This window comes from Hydractinia symbiolongicarpus, chromosome 3 (genome assembly GCF_029227915.1).
Source record: "Hydractinia symbiolongicarpus strain clone_291-10 chromosome 3, HSymV2.1, whole genome shotgun sequence".
NCBI lineage: Eukaryota > Metazoa > Cnidaria > Hydrozoa > Anthoathecata > Hydractiniidae > Hydractinia > Hydractinia symbiolongicarpus.
In genome coordinates, this window is record NC_079877.1 from 4,478,851 (window position 1) to 4,495,800 (window position 16,950).

Genomic DNA, 16,950 nt, shown 5'->3' on the forward strand with positions numbered 1-16,950 from the left:
TTAGTGGTGAAAAAATAATTTAAAAAATCGTTCGGGAATGAAGTTTACTCCCTGGGTACTTTCTTTGTATACTTTTGACTATACGGGCCAAGCCCGGGATTTACGGGAAATCGCGGGTTTTCGTTTGCCGGCGATTAAACATCTTTTATTCAGTGTCTCATCAAAAATGAAAACATTTTTGAAAACTACAAGTCTCATGCGTTTTAGTGGTGAAAAAATAATTTAAAAAATCGTTCGGGAAATGAGTTTACTCCCTGGGTACTTTCTTTGTATACTTTTGACTATACGGGACGAGTCTGGGATTTACGGGAAATCGCGGATTTTCGTTTGCCGGCGATTAAACTTCTTTTATTCAGCGTCCCATCAAAAATGAAAATATTCTTGAAAACTACAAGTCTCATGCGTTTAGTGGTAAAAAAATAAAATAAAAAATCGTTCGGGAAATGAGTTTACTCCTTGGGTACTTTCTTTGTATACTTTTGACTATACGGGACAAGCCGGGGTTTTACGGGAAATCGCGGGTTTTCGTTTGCCGGCGATTAAACTTCTTTTATTCAGCGTCTCATCAAAAATGAAAACATTTTTAAAAACTACAAGTCTTATGCGTTTTAGTGGTGAAAAAATAATTTAAAAAATCGTTCGGGAAATGAGTTTACTCCCTGGGTACTTTCTTTGTATACTTTTGACTGTACGGGACGAGTCTAAGATTTACGGGAAATCGCGGATTTTTGTTTGCCGGCGATTAAACTTCTTTTATTCAGCGTCCCATCAAAAATGAAAATATTCTTGAAAACTACAAGTCTCATGCGTTTAGTGGTAAAAAAATAAAATAAAAAATCGTTCGGGAAATGAGTTTACTCCCTGGGTACTTTCTTTGTATACTTTTGACTATACGGGACAAGCCCGGGTTTTACGGGAAATCGCGGGTTTTCGTTTGCCGGCGATTAAACTTCTTTTATTCAGCGTCTCATCAAAAATGAAAACATTTTTAAAAACTACAAGTCTTATGCGTTTTAGTGGTGAAAAAATAATTTAAAAAATTGTTCGGGAAATGAGTTTACTCCCTGGGTACTTTCTTTGTATACTTTTGACTATACGGGCCGAGTCCGGGATTTAGGGAAATCGCAGGTTTTCGTTTGCCGGCGATTAAAGTGCTTTTATTCAGCGTCTCATCAAAAATGAAAACATTTTTAAAAACTACAAGTCTCATGCGTTTTAGTGGTGAAAAAATAATTTAAAAAGTCGTTCGGGAAATGAGTTTACTCCCTGGGTACTTTCTTTGTATACTTTTGACTATACGGGCCAAGCCAGGATTTACGGAAAATCGCGGGTTTTCGTTTGCCGGCGATTAAACTTCTTTTATTCAGCGTGTCATCAAAAATGAAAACATTTTTAAAAACTACAAGTCTCATACGTTTTAGTGGTGAAAAAATAATTTAAAAATTCGTTCGGGAAATGAGTTTACTCACTGGGTACTTTCTTTGTATACTTTTGACTATACGGGCCAAGCCCGGGATTTACGGGAAATCGCGGGTTTTCGTTTGCCGGCGATTAAACATCTTTTATTCAGCGTCTCATCGAAAATGAAAACATTTTTGAAAACTACAAGTCTCATGCGTTTTAGTGGTAAAAAAATAAAATAAAAAATCGTTCGGGAAATGAGTTTACTCCCTGGGTACTTTCTTTGTATACTTTTGACTATACGGGACAAGCCCGGGTTTTACGGGAAATCGCGGGTTTTCGTTTGCCGGCGATTAAACTTCTTTTATTCAGCGTCTCATCAAAAATGAAAACATTTTTAAAAACTACAAGTCTTATGCGTTTTAGTGGTGAAAAAATAATTTAAAAAATCGTTCGGGAAATGAGTTTACTCCCTGGGTACTTTCTTTGTATACTTTTGACTATACGGGCCGAGTCCGGGATTTAGGGAAATCGCAGGTTTTCGTTTGCCGGCGATTAAAGTGCTTTTATTTCGCGTCTCATCAAAAATGAAAACATTTTTGAAAACTACAAGTCTTATGCGTTTTAGTGGTGAAAAAATAATTTAAAAAATCGTTCTGGAAATGAGTTTACTCCCTGGGTACTTTCTTTGTATACTTTTGACTATACGGCCGAGTCCGGGATTTAGGGAAATCGCAGGTTTTCGTTTGCCGGCGATTAAAGTGCTTTTATTCAGCGTCTCATCAAAAAAGAAAACATTTTTGAAAACTACAAGTCTCATTCGTTTTAGTGGTGAAAAAATAATTTAAAAAATCGTTCGGGAAATGAGTTTACTCCCTGGGTACTTTCTTTGTATACTTTTGACTATACGGGCCAGGCCGGGATTTACGGGAAATCGCGGGTTTTCGTTTGCCGGCGATTAAACTTCTTTTATTCAGCGTCTCATCAAAAATGAAAACATTTTTAAAAACTACAAGTCTCATACGTTTTAGTGGTGAAAAAATAATTTAAAAATTCGTTCAGGAAATGAGTTTACTCACTGGGTACTTTCTTTGTATACTTTTGACTATACGGGCCAAGCCCGGGATTTACGGGAAATCGCGGGTTTTCGTTTGCCGGCGATTAAACATCTTTTATTCAGCGTCTCATCAAAAATGAAAACATTTTTGAAAACTACAAGTCTCATGCGTTTTAGTGGTGAAAAAATAATTTAAAAAATCGTTCGGGAAATGAGTTTACTCCCTGGGTACTTTCTTTGTATACTTTTGACTATACGGGACGAGTCTGGGATTTACGGGAAATCGCGGATTTTCGTTTGCAGGCGATTAAACTTCTTTTATTCAGCGTCCCATCAAAAATGAAAATATTCTTGAAAACTACCAGTCTCATGCGTGTAGTGGTAAAAAAATAAAATAAAAAATCGTTCGGGAAATGAGTTTACTCCCTGGGTACTTTCTTTGTATACTTTTGACTATACGGGCCGAGTCCGGGATTTAGGGAAATCGCAGGTTTTCGTTTGCCGGCGATTAAAGTGCTTTTATTCAGCGTCTCATCAAAAATGAAAACATTTTTGAAAACTACAAGTCTCATGCGTTTTAGTGGTGAAAAAATAATTTAAAAAATCGTTCGGGAAATGAGTTTACTCCCTGGGTACTTTCTTTGTATACTTTTGACTATACGGGCCAAGCCAGGATTTACGGGAAATCGCGGGTTTTCGTTTGCCGGCGATTAAACTTCTTTTATTCAGCGTCTCATCAAAAATGAAAACATTTTTAAAAACTACAAGTCTCATACGTTTTAGTGGTGAAAAAATAATTTAAAAATTCGTTCGGGAAATGAGTTTACTCACTGGGTACTTTCTTTGTATACTTTTGACTATACGGGCCAAGCCCGGGATTTACGGGAAATCGCGGGTTTTCGTTTGCCGGCGATTACACATCTTTTATTCAGCGTCTCATCGAAAATGAAAACATTTTTGAAAACTACAAGTCTCATGCGTTTTAGTGGTGAAAAAATAATTTAAAAAATCGTACGGGAAATGAGTTTACTCCCTGGGTACTTTCTTTGTATACTTTTGACTATACGGGCCGAGTCCGGGATTTACGGGAAATCGTGGGTTTTCGTTTGCCGGCGATTAAACTTCTTTTATTCAGCGTCTCATCAAAAATGAAAACATTTTTAAAAACTAAAAGTCTTATGCGTTTTAGTGGTGAAAAAATAATTTAAAAAATCGTTCTGGAAATGAGTTTACTCCCTGGGTACTTTCTTTGTATACTTTTGACTATACGGGCCGAGTCCGGGATTTAGGGAAATCGCAGGTTTTCGTTTGCCGGCGATTAAAGTGCTTTTATTCAGCGTCTCATTAAAAATGAAAACATTTTTGAAAACTACAAGTCTCATGCGTTTTAGTGGTGAAAAAATAATTTAAAAAATCGTTCGGGAAATGAGTTTACTCCCTGGGTACTTTCTATGTATACTTTTGACTATACGGGCCTAGCCAGGATTTACGGGAAATCGCGGGTTTTCGTTTGCCGGCGATTAAACTTCTTTTATTTAGCGTCTCATCAAAAATGAAAACATTTTTAAAAACTACAAGTCTTATGCGTTTTAGTGGTGAAAAAATAATTTAAAAAATCGTTCTGGAAATGAGTTTACTCCCTGGGTACTTTCTTTGTATACTTTTGACTATACGGGCCGAGTCCGGGATTTAGGGAAATCGCAGGTTTTCGTTTGCCGGCGATTAAAGTGCTTTTATTCAGCGTCTCATCAAAAATGAAAACATTTTTGAAAACTACAAGTCTCATGCGTTTTAGTGGTGAAAAAATAATTTAAAAAATCGTTCGGGAAATGAGTTTACTCCCTGGGTACTTTCTTTGTATACTTTTGACTATACGGGCCAAGCCAGGATATACGGGAAATCGCGGGTTTTCGTTTGCCGGCGATTAAACTTCTTTTATTCAGCGTCTCATCAAAAATGAAAACATTTTTAAAAACTACAAGTCTCATACGTTTTAGTGGTGAAAAAATAATTAAAAATTCGTTCGGGAAATGAGTTTACTCACTGGGTACTTTCTTTGTATACTTTTGACTATACGGGCCAAGCCCGGGATTTACGGGAAATCGCGGGTTTTCGTTTGCCGGCGATTAAACATCTTTTATTCAGCGTCTCATCAAAAATGAAAACATTTTTGAAAACTACAAGTCTCATGCGTTTTAGTGGTGAAAAAATAATTTAAAAAATCGTTCGGGAAATGAGTTTACTCCCTGGGTACTTTCTTTGTATACTTTTGACTATACGGGACGAGTCTGGGATTTACGGGAAATCGCGGATTTTCGTTTGCCGGCGATTAAACTTCTTTTATTCAGCGTCCCATCAAAAATGAAAATATTCTTGAAAACTACAAGTCTCATGCGTTTAGTGGTAAAAAAATAAAATAAAAAATCGTTCGGGAAATGAGTTTACGCCCTGGGTATTTTCTTTGTATACTTTTGACTATACGGGACAAGCCCGGGTTTTACGGGAAATCGCGGGTTTTCGTTTGCCGGCGATTAAACTTCTTTTATTCAGCGTCTCATCAAAAATGAAAACATTTTTAAAAACTACAAGTCTTATGCGTTTTAGTGGTGAAAAAATAATTTAAAAAATCGTTCGGGAAATGAGTTTACTCCCTGGGTACTTTCTTTGTATACTTTTGACTATACGGGCCAAGTCCGGGATTTAGGGAAATCGCAGGTTTTCGTTTGCCGGCGATTAAAGTGCTTTTATTCAGCGTCTCATCAAAAATGAAAACATTTTTGAAAACTACAAGTCTCATTCGTTTTAGTGGTGAAAAAATAATTTAAAAAATCGTTCGGGAAATGAGTTTACTCCCTGGGTACTTTCTTTGTATACTTTTGACTATACGGGCCAAGCCGGGATTTACGGGAAATCGCGGGTTTTCGTTTGCCGGCGATTAAACTTCTTTTATTCAGCGTCTCATCAAAAATGAAAACATTTTTAAAAACTACAAGTCTCATACGTTTTAGTGGTGAAAAAATAATTTAAAAATTCGTTCGGGAAATGAGTTTACTCACTGGGTACTTTCTTTGTATACTTTTGACTATACGGGCCAAGCCCGGGATTTACGGGAAATCGCGGGTTTTCGTTTGCCGGCGATTAAACATCTTTTATTCAGCGTCTCATCAAAAATGAAAACATTTTTGAAAACTACAAGTCTCATGCGTTTTAGTGGTGAAAAAATAATTTAAAAAATCGTTCGGGAAATGAGTTTACTCCCTGGGTACTTTCTTTGTATACTTTTGACTATACGGGACGAGTCTGGGATTTACGGGAAATCGCGGATTTTCGTTTGCCGGCGATTAAACTTCTTTTATTCAGCGTCCCATCAAAAATGAAAATATTCTTGAAAACTACAAGTCTCATGCGTTTAGTGGTAAAAAAATAAAATAAAAAATCGTTCGGGAAATGAGTTTACTCCCTGGGTACTTTCTTTGTATACTTTTGACTATACGGGACAAGCCCGGGTTTTACGGGAAATCGCGGGTTTTCGTTTGCCGGCGATTAAACTTCTTTTATTCAGCGTCTCATCAAAAATGAAAACATTTTTAAAAACTACAAGTCTTATGCGTTTTAGTGGTGAAAAAATAATTTAAAAAATCGTTCGGGAAATGAGTTTACTCCCTGGGTACTTTCTTTGTATACTTTTGACTATACGGGCCGAGTCCGGGATTTAGGGAAATCGCAGGTTTTCGTTTGCCGGCGATTAAAGTGCTCTTATTCAGCGTCTCATCAAAAATGAAAACATTTTTGAAAACTACAAGTCTCATGCGTTTTAGTGGTGAAAAAATAATTTAAAAAATCGTTCGGGAAATGAGTTTACTCCCTGGGTACTTTCTTTGTATACTTTTGACTATACGGGCCAAGCCAGGATTTACGGGAAATCGCGGGTTTTCGTTTGCCGGCAATTAAACTTCTTTTATTCAGCGTCTCATCAAAAATGAAAACATTTTTAAAAACTACAAGTCTCATACGTTTTAGTGGTGAAAAAATAATTTAAAAATTCGTTCGGGAAATGAGTTTACTCACTGGGTACTTTCTTTGTATACTTTTGACTATACGGGCCAAGCCCGGGATTTACGGGAAATCGCGGGTTTTCGTTTGCCGGCGATTAAACATCTTTTATTCAGCGTCTCATCGAAAATGAAAACATTTTTGAAAACTACAAGTCTCATGCGTTTTAGTGGTAAAAAAATAAAATAAAAAATCATTCGGGAAATGAGTTTACTCCCTGGGTACTTTCTTTGTATACTTTTGACTATACGGGACAAGCCCGGGTTTTACGGGAAATCGCGGGTTTTCGTTTGCCGGCGATTAAACTTCTTTTATTCAGCGTCTCATCAAAAATGAAAACATTTTTAAAAACTACAAGTCTTATGCGTTTTAGTGGTGAAAAAATAATTTAAAAAATCGTTCGGGAAATGAGTTTACTCCCTGGGTACTTTCTTTGTATACTTTTGACTATACGGGCCGAGTCCGGGATTTAGGGAAATCGCAGGTTTTCGTTTGCCGGCGATTAAAGTGCTTTTATTCCGCGTCTCATCAAAAATGAAAACATTTTTGAAAACTACAAGTCTTATGCGTTTTAGTGGTGAAAAAATAATTTAAAAAATCGTTCTGGAAATGAGTTTACTCCATGGGTACTTTCTTTGTATACTTTTGACTATACGGCCGAGTCCGGGATTTAGGGAAATCGCAGGTTTTCGTTTGCCGGCGATTAAAGTGCTTTTATTCAGCGTCTCATCAAAAAAGAAAACATTTTTGAAAACTACAAGTCTCATTCGTTTTAGTGGTGAAAAAATAATTTAAAAAATCGTTCGGGAAATGAGTTTACTCCCTGGGTACTTTCTTTGTATACTTTTGACTATACGGGCCAAGCCGGGATTTACGGGAAATCGCGGGTTTTCGTTTGCCGGCGATTAAACTTCTTTTATTCAGCGTCTCATCAAAAATGAAAACATTTTTAAAAACTACAAGTCTCATACGTTTTAGTGGTGAAAAAATAATTTAAAAATTCGTTCGGGAAATGAGTTTACTCACTGGGTACTTTCTTTGTATACTTTTGACTATACGGGCCAAGCCCGGGATTTACGGGATATCGCGGGTTTTCGTTTGCCGGCGATTAAACATCTTTTATTCAGCGTCTCATCAAAAATGAAAACATTTTTGAAAACTACAAGTCTCATGCGTTTTAGTGGTGAAAAAATAATTTAAAAAATCGTTCGGGAAATGAGTTTACTCCCTGGGTACTTTCTTTGTATACTTTTGACCATACGGGACGAGTCTGGGATTTACGGGAAATCGCGGATTTTCGTTTGCCGGCGATTAAACTTCTTTTATTCAGCGTCCCATCAAAAATGAAAATATTCTTGAAAACTACAAGTCTCATGCGTTTAGTGGTAAAAAAATAAAATAAAAAATCGTTCGGGAAATGAGTTTACTCCCTGGGTACTTTCTTTGTATACTTTTGACTATACGGGCCAAGCCGGGATTTACGGGAAATCGCGGGTTTTCGTTTGCCGGCGATTAAACTTCTTTTATTCAGCGTCTCATCAAAAATGAAAACATTTTTAAAAACTACAAGTCTCATACGTTTTAGTGGTGAAAAAATAATTTAAAAATTCGTTCGGGAAATGAGTTTACTCACTGGGTACTTTCTTTGTATACTTTTGACTATACGGGCCAAGCCCGGGATTTACGGGAAATCGCGGGTTTTCGTTTGCCGGCGATTAAACATCTTTTATGGAGCGTCTCATCAAAAATGAAAACATTTTTGAAAACTACAAGTCTCATGCGTTTTAGTGGTGAAAAAATAATTTAAAAAATCGTTCAGGAAATGAGTTTACTCCCTGGGTACTTTCTTTGTATACTTTTGACTATACGGGACGAGTCTGGGATTTACGGGAAATCGCGGATTTTCGTTTGCCGGCGATTAAACTTCTTTTATTCAGCGTCCCATCAAAAATGAAAATATTCTTGAAAACTACAAGTCTCATGCGTTTAGTGGTAAAAAAATAAAATAAAAAATCGTTCGGGAAATGAGTTTACTCCTTGGGTACTTTCTTTGTATACTTTTGACTATACGGGACAAGCCGGGGTTTTACGGGAAATCGCGGGTTTTCGTTTGCCGGCGATTAAACTTCTTTTATTCAGCGTCTCATCAAAAATGAAAACATTTTTAAAAACTACAAGTCTTATGCGTTTTAGTGGTGAAAAAATAATTTAAAAAATCGTTCGGGAAATGAGTTTACTCCCTGGGTACTTTCTTTGTATACTTTTGACTATACGGGCCAAGCCGGGATTTACGGGAAATCGCGGGTTTTCGTTTGCCGGCGATTAAACTTCTTTTATTCAGCGTCTCATCAAAAATGAACACATTTTTAAAAACTACAAGTCTCATACGTTTTAGTGGTGAAAAAATAATTTAAAAATTCGTTCGGGAAATGAGTTTACTCACTGGGTACTTTCTTTGTATACTTTTGACTATACGGGCCAAGCCCGGGATTTACGGAAAATCGCGGATTTTCGTTTGCCGGCGATTAAACTTCTTTTATTCAGCGTCCCATCAAAAATGAAAATATTCTTGAAAACTACAAGTCTCATGCGTTTAGTGGTAAAAAAATAAAATAAAAAATCGTTCGGGAAATGAGTTTACTCCTTGGGTACTTTCTTTGTATACTTTTGACTATACGGGACAAGCCGGGGTTTTACGGGAAATCGCGGGTTTTCGTTTGCCGGCGATTAAACTTCTTTTATTCAGCGTCTCATCAAAAATGAAAACATTTTTAAAAACTACAAGTCTTATCCGTTTTAGTGGTGAAAAAATAATTTAAAAAATCGTTCGGGAAATGAGTTTACTCCCTGGGTACTTTCTTTGTATACTTTTGACTATACGGGCCAAGCCGGGATTTACGGGAAATCGCGGGTTTTCGTTTGCCGGCGATTAAACTTCTTTTATTCAGCGTCTCATCAAAAATGAAAACATTTTTAAAAACTACAAGTCTCATACGTTTTAGTGGTGAAAAAATAATTTAAAAATTCGTTCGGGAAATGAGTTTACTCACTGGGTACTTTCTTTGTATACTTTTGACTATACGGGCCAAGCCCGGGATTTACGGAAAATCGCGGGTTTTCGTTTGCCGGCGATTAAACATCTTTTATTCAGCGTCTCATCAAAAATGAAAACATTTTTGAAAACTACAAGTCTCATGCGTTTTAGTGGTGAAAAAATAATTTAAAAAATCGTTCGGGAAATGAGTTTACTCCCTGGGTACTTTCTTTGTATACTTTTGACTATACGGGACGAGTCTGGGATTTACGGGAAATCGCGGATTTTCGTTTGCCGGCGATTAAACTTCTTTTATTCAGCGTCCCATCAAAAATGAAAATATTCTTGAAAACTACAAGTCTCATGCGTTTAGTGGTAAAAAAATAAAATAAAAAATCGTTCGGGAAATGAGTTTACTCCTTGGGTACTTTCTTTGTATACTTTTGACTATACGGGACAAGCCGGGGTTTTACGGGAAATCGCGGGTTTTCGTTTGCCGGCGATTAAACTTCTTTTATTCAGCGTCTCATCAAAAATGAAAACATTTTTAAAAACTACAAGTCTTATGCGTTTTAGTGGTGAAAAAATAATTTAAAAAATCGTTCGGGAAATGAGTTTACTCCCTGGGTACTTTCTTTGTATACTTTTGACTATACGGGCCGAGTCCGGGATTTAGGGAAATCGCAGGTTTTCGTTTGCCGGCGATTAAAGTGCTTTTATTCAGCGTCTCATCAAAAATGAAAACATTTTTGAAAACTACAAGTCTCATGCGTTTTAGTGGCGAAAAAATAATTTAAAAAATCGTTCGGGAAATGAGTTTACTCCCTGGGTACTTTCTTTGTATACTTTTGACTATACGGGCCAAGCCAGGATTTACGGGAAATCGCGGGTTTTCGTTTGCCGGCGATTAAACTTCTTTTATTCAGCGTCTCATCAAAAATGAAAACATTTTTAAAAACTACAAGTCTCATACGTTTTAGTGGTGAAAAAATAATTTAAAAATTCGTTCGGGAAATGAGTTTACTCACTGGGTACTTTCTTTGTATACTTTTGACCATACGGGCCAAGCCCGGGATTTACGGGAAATCGCGGGTTTTCGTTTGCCGGCGATTAAACATCTTTTATTCAGCGTCTCATCGAAAATGAAAACATTTTTGAAAACTACAAGTCTCATGCGTTTTAGTGGTGAAAAAATAATTTAAAAAATCGTTCGGGAAATGAGTTTACTCCCTGGGTACTTTCTTTGTATACTTTTGACTATACGGGCCGAGTCCGGGATTTACGGGAAATCGCGGGTTTTCGTTTGCCGGCGATTAAACTTCTTTTATTCAGCGTCTCATCAAAAATGAAAACATTTTTAAAAACTACAAGTCTTATGCGTTTTAGTGGTGAAAAAATAATTTAAAAAATCGTTCTGGAAATGAGTTTACTCCCTGGGTACTTTCTTTGTATACTTTTGACTATACGGGCCGAGTCCGGGATTTAGGGAAATCGCAGGTTTTCGTTTGCCGGCGATTAAAGCGCTTTTATTCAGCGTCTCATTAAAAATGAAAACATTTTTGAAAACTACAAGTCTCATGCGTTTTAGTGGTGAAAAAATAATTTAAAAAATCGTTCGGGAAATGAGTTTACTCCCTGGGTACTTTCTATGTATACTTTTGACTATACGGGCCAAGCCAGGATTTACGGGAAATCGCGGGTTTTCGTTTGCCGGCGATTAAACTTCTTTTATTTAGCGTCTCATCAAAAATGAAAACATTTTTAAAAACTACAAGTCTCATACGTTTTAGTGGTGAAAAAATAATTTAAAACTTCTTTCGGGAAATGAGTTTACTCACTGGGTACTTTCTTTGTATACTTTTGACTATACGGGCCAAGCCCGGGATTTACGGAAAATGGCGGGTTTTCGTTTGCCGGCGATTAAACATCTTTTATTCAGCGTCTCATCAAAAATGAAAACATTTTTGAAAACTACAAGTCTCATGCGTTTTAGTGGTGAAAAAATAATTTAAAAAATCGTTCGGGAAATGAGTTTACTCCCTGGGTACTTTCTTTGTATACTTTTGACTATACGGGCCGAGTCCGGGATTTACGGGAAATCGCGGGTTTTCGTTTGCCGGCGATTAAACTTCTTTTATTCAGCGTCTCATCAAAAATGAAAACATTTTTAAAAACTACAAGTCTTATGCGTTTTAGTGGTGAAAAAATAATTTAAAAAATCGTTCTGGAAATGAGTTTACTCCCTGGGTACTTTCTTTGTATACTTTTGACTATACGGGCCGAGTCCGGGATTTAGGGAAATCGCAGGTTTTCGTTTGCCGGCGATTAAAGTGCTTTTATTCAGCGTCTCATTAAAAATGAAAACATTTTTGAAAACTACAAGTCTCATGCGTTTTAGTGGTGAAAAAATAATTTAAAAAATCGTTCGGGAAATGAGTTTACTCCCTGGGTACTTTCTATGTATACTTTTGACTATACGGGCCAAGCCAGGATTTACGGGAAATCGCGGGTTTTCGTTTGCCGGCGATTAAACATCTTTTATTCAGCGTCTCATCAAAAATGAAAACATTTTTGAAAACTACAAGTCTCATGCGTTTTAGTGGTGAAAAAATAATTTAAAAAATCGTTCGGGAAATGAGTTTACTCCCTGGGTACTTTCTTTGTATACTTTTGACTATACGGGCCGAGTCCGGGATTTACGGGAAATCGCGGATTTTCGTTTGCCGGCGATTAAACGTCTTTTATTCAGCGTCCCATCAAAAATGAAAATATTCTTGAAAACTACAAGTCTCATGCGTTTAGTGGTAAAAAAATAATATAAAAAATCGTTCGGGAAATGAGTTTACTCCCTGGGTACTTTCTTTGTATACTTTTGACTATACGGGACAAGCCTGGGATTTACGGGAAATCGCGGGTTTTCGTTTGCCGGCGATTAAACTTCTTTTATTCAGCGTCTCATCAAAAATGAAAACATTTTTGAAAACTACAAGTCTCATGCGTTTTAGTGGTGAAAAAATAATTTAAAAAATCGTTTGGGAAATTAGTTTACTCCCTGGGTACTTTCTTTGTATACTTTTGACTATACGGGCCAAGCCCTAGATTTAAGGGAAAACGCGGGATTTCGTTTGCCGGCGATTAAACTGCGTTTATTCAGCGTCTCATCAAAATGAAAACATTTTTGAAAACTACAAGTCTCATGCGTTTTAGTGGTGAAAAAGTAACTTAAAGAATCTTTCGGGAAATGAGTTTACTCCCTGGGTACTTTCTTTGTATACTTTTGACTATACGGGCCAAACCCGGGATTTACGGGAAATCGCGGGTTTTCGTTTTCCGGCGATTAAACTTCTTTTATTCAGCGTCTCATCAAAAATGAAAACATTTTTAAAAACTACAAGTCTTATGCGTTTTAGTGGTGAAAAAATAATTTAAAAAATCGTTCGGGAAATGAGTTTACTCCCTGGGTACTTTCTTTGTATACTTTTGACTATACGGGCCAAGCCCGGGATTTACGGGAAATCGCGGGTTTTCGTTTGCCGGCGATTAAACATCTTTTATTCAGCGTCTCATCAAAAATGAAAACATTTTTGAAAACTACAAGTCTCATGCGTTTTAGTGGTGAGAAAATAATTTAAAAAATCGTTCGGGAAATGAGTTTACTTCCTGGGTACTTTCTTTGTATACTTTTGACTATACGGGCCGAGTCCGGGATTTACGGGAAATCGCGGATTTTCGTTTGCCGGCGATTAAACTTCTTTTATTCAGCGTCCCATCAAAAATGAAAATATTCTTGAAAACTACAAGTCTCATGCGTTTAATGGTAAAAAAATAATATAAAAAATCGTTCGGGAAATGAAATTACTCCCTGGGTACTTTCTTTGTATACTTTTGACTATACGGCCCAAGCCCGGGATTTACGGGAAATCGCGGGTTTTCGTTTGCCGGCGATTAAACTTCTTTTATTCAGCGTCTCATCAAAAATGAAAACATTTTTAAAAACTACAAGTCTTATGCGTTTTAGTGGTGAAAAAATAATTTAAAAAATCGTTCTGGAAATGAGTTTACTCCCTGGGTACTTTCTTTGTATACTTTTGACTATACGGGCCGAGTCCGGGATTTAGGGAAATCGCAGGTTTTCGTTTGCCGGCGATTAAACTTCTTTTATTCATCGTCTCATCAAAAATGAAAACATTTTTAAAAACTACAAGTCTTATGCGTTTTAGTGGTGAAAAAATAATTTAAAAAATCGTTCGGGAAATGAGTTTACTTCCTGGGTACTTTCTTTGTATACTTTTGACTATACGGGCCGAGTCCGGGATTTACGGGAAATCGCGGATTTTCGTTTGCCGGCGATTAAACTTCTTTTATTCAGCGTCCCATCAAAAATGAAAATATTCTTGAAAACTACAAGTCTCATGCGTTTAATGGTAAAAAAATAATATAAAAAATCGTTCGGGAAATGAAATTACTCCCTGGGTACTTTCTTTGTATACTTTTGACTATACGGCCCAAGCCCGGGATTTACGGGAAATCGCGGGTTTTCGTTTGCCGGCGATTAAACTTCTTTTATTCAGCGTCTCATCAAAAATGAAAACATTTTTAAAAACTACAAGTCTTATGCGTTTTAGTGGTGAAAAAATAATTTAAAAAATCGTTCTGGAAATGAGTTTACTCCCTGGGTACTTTCTTTGTATACTTTTGACTATACGGGCCGAGTCCGGGATTTAGGGAAATCGCAGGTTTTCGTTTGCCGGCGATTAAACTTCTTTTATTCATCGTCTCATCAAAAATGAAAACATTTTTAAAAACTACAAGTCTTATGCGTTTTAGTGGTGAAAAAATAATTTAAAAAATCGTTCGGGAAATGAGTTTACTCCCTGGTTACTTTCTTTGTATACTTTTCACTATACGGGCCAAGCCCGGGATTTACGGGAAATCGCGGTTTTTCGTTTGCCGGCGATTAAACATCTTTTATTCAGCGTCTCATCAAAAATGAAAACATTTTTAAAAACTACAAGTCTTATGCGTTTTAGTGGTGAAAAAATAATTTAAAAAATCGTTCGGGAAATGAGTTTACTCCCTGGTTACTTTCTTTGTATACTTTTCACTATACGGGCCAAGCCCGGGATTTACGGGAAATCGCGGTTTTTCGTTTGCCGGCGATTAAACATCTTTTATTCAGCGTCTCATCAAAAATGAAAACATTTTTGAAAACTACAAGTCTTATGCGTTTTAGTGGTGAAAAAATAATTTAAAAAATCGTTCGGGAAATGAGTTTACTCACTGGGTACTTTCTTTGTATACTTTTGACTATACGGGCCAAGCAAGGGATTTACGGGAAATCGCGGGTTTTCGTTTGCCGGCGATTAAACATCTTTTATTCAGCGTCTCATCAAAAATGAAAACATTTTTGAAAACTACAAGTCCCATGCGTTTTAGTGGTGAAAAAATAATTTAAAAAATCGTTCGGGAAATGAGTTTACTCCCTGGGTACTTTCTTTGTATACTTTTGACTATACGGGCCGAGTCCGGGATTTACGGGAAATCGCGGATTTTCGTTTGCCGGCGATTAAACTTCTTTTATTCAGCGTCCCATCAAAAATGAAAATATTCTTGAAAACTACAAGTCTCATGCGTTTAGTGGTAAAAAAATAATATAAAAAATCGTTCGGGAAATGAAATTACTCCCTGGGTACTTTCTTTGTATACTTTTGACTATACGGCCCAAGCCCGGGATTTACGGGAAATCGCGGGTTTTCGTTTGCCGGCGATTAAACTTCTTTTATTCAGCGTCTCATCAAAAATGAAAACATTTTTAAAAACTACAAGTCTTATGCGTTTTAGTGGTGAAAAAATAATTTAAAAAATCGTTCTGGAAATGAGTTTACTCCCTGGGTACTTTCTTTGTATACTTTTGACTATACGGGCCGAGTCCGGGATTTAGGGAAATCGCAGGTTTTCGTTTGCCGGCGATTAAACTTCTTTTATTCAGCGTCTCATCAAAAATGAAAACATTTTTAAAAACTACAAGTCTTATGCGTTTTAGTGGTGAAAAAATAATTTAAAAAATCGTTCGGGAAATGAGTTTACTCCCTGGGTACTTTCTTTGTATACTTTTCACTATACGGGCCAAACCCGGGATTTACGGGAAATCGCGGTTTTTCGTTTGCCGGCGATTAAACATCTTTTATTCAGCGTCTCATCAAAAATGAAAACATTTTTGAAAACTACAAGTCTTATGCGTTTTAGTGGTGAAAAAATAATTTAAAAAATCGTTCAAGAAATGAGTTTACTCCCTGGGTACTTTCTTTGTATACTTTTGACTATACGGGCCGAGTCCGGGATTTACGGGAAATCGCGGATTTTCGTTTGCCGGCGATTAAACTTCTTTTATTCAGCGTCCCATCAAAAATGAAAATATTCTTGAAAACTACAAGTCTCATGCGTTTAGTGGTAAAAAAATAATATAAAAAATCGTTCGGGAAATGAAATTACTCCCTGGGTACTTTCTTTGTATACTTTTGACTATACGGCCCAAGCCCGGGATTTACGGGAAATCGCGGGTTTTCGTTTGCCGGCGATTAAACTTCTTTTATTCAGCGTCTCATCAAAAATGAAAACATTTTTAAAAACTACAAGTCTTATGCGTTTTAGTGGTGAAAAAATAATTTAAAAAATCGTTCTGGAAATGAGTTTACTCCCTGGGTACTTTCTTTGTATACTTTTGACTATACGGGCCGAGTCCGGGATTTACGGGAAATCGCGGATTTTCGTTTGCCGGCGATTAAACTTCTTTTATTCAGCGTCCCATCAAAAATGAAAATATTCTTGAAAACTACAAGTCTCATGCGTTTAGTGGTAAAAAAATAATATAAAAAATCGTTCGGGAAATGAAATTACTCCCTGGGTACTTTCTTTGTATACTTTTGACTATACGGCCCAAGCCCGGGATTTACGGGAAATCGCGGGTTTTCGTTTGCCGGCGATTAAACTTCTTTTATTCAGCGTCTCATCAAAAATGAAAACATTTTTAAAAACTACAAGTCTTATGCGTTTTAGTGGTGAAAAAATAATTTAAAAAATCGTTCTGGAAATGAGTTTACTCCCTGGGTACTTTCTTTGTATACTTTTGACTATACGGGCCGAGTCCGGGATTTAGGGAAATCGCAGGTTTTCGTTTGCCGGCGATTAAACTTCTTTTATTCAGCGTCTCATCAAAAATGAAAACATTTTTAAAAACTACAAGTCTTATGCGTTTTAGTGGTGAAAAAATAATTTAAAAAATCGTTCGGGAAATGAGTTTACTCCCTGGGTACTTTCTTTGTATACTTTTGACTATACGGGCCGAGTCCGGGATTTACGGGAAATCGCGGATTTTCGTTTGCCGGCGATTAAACTTCTTTTATTC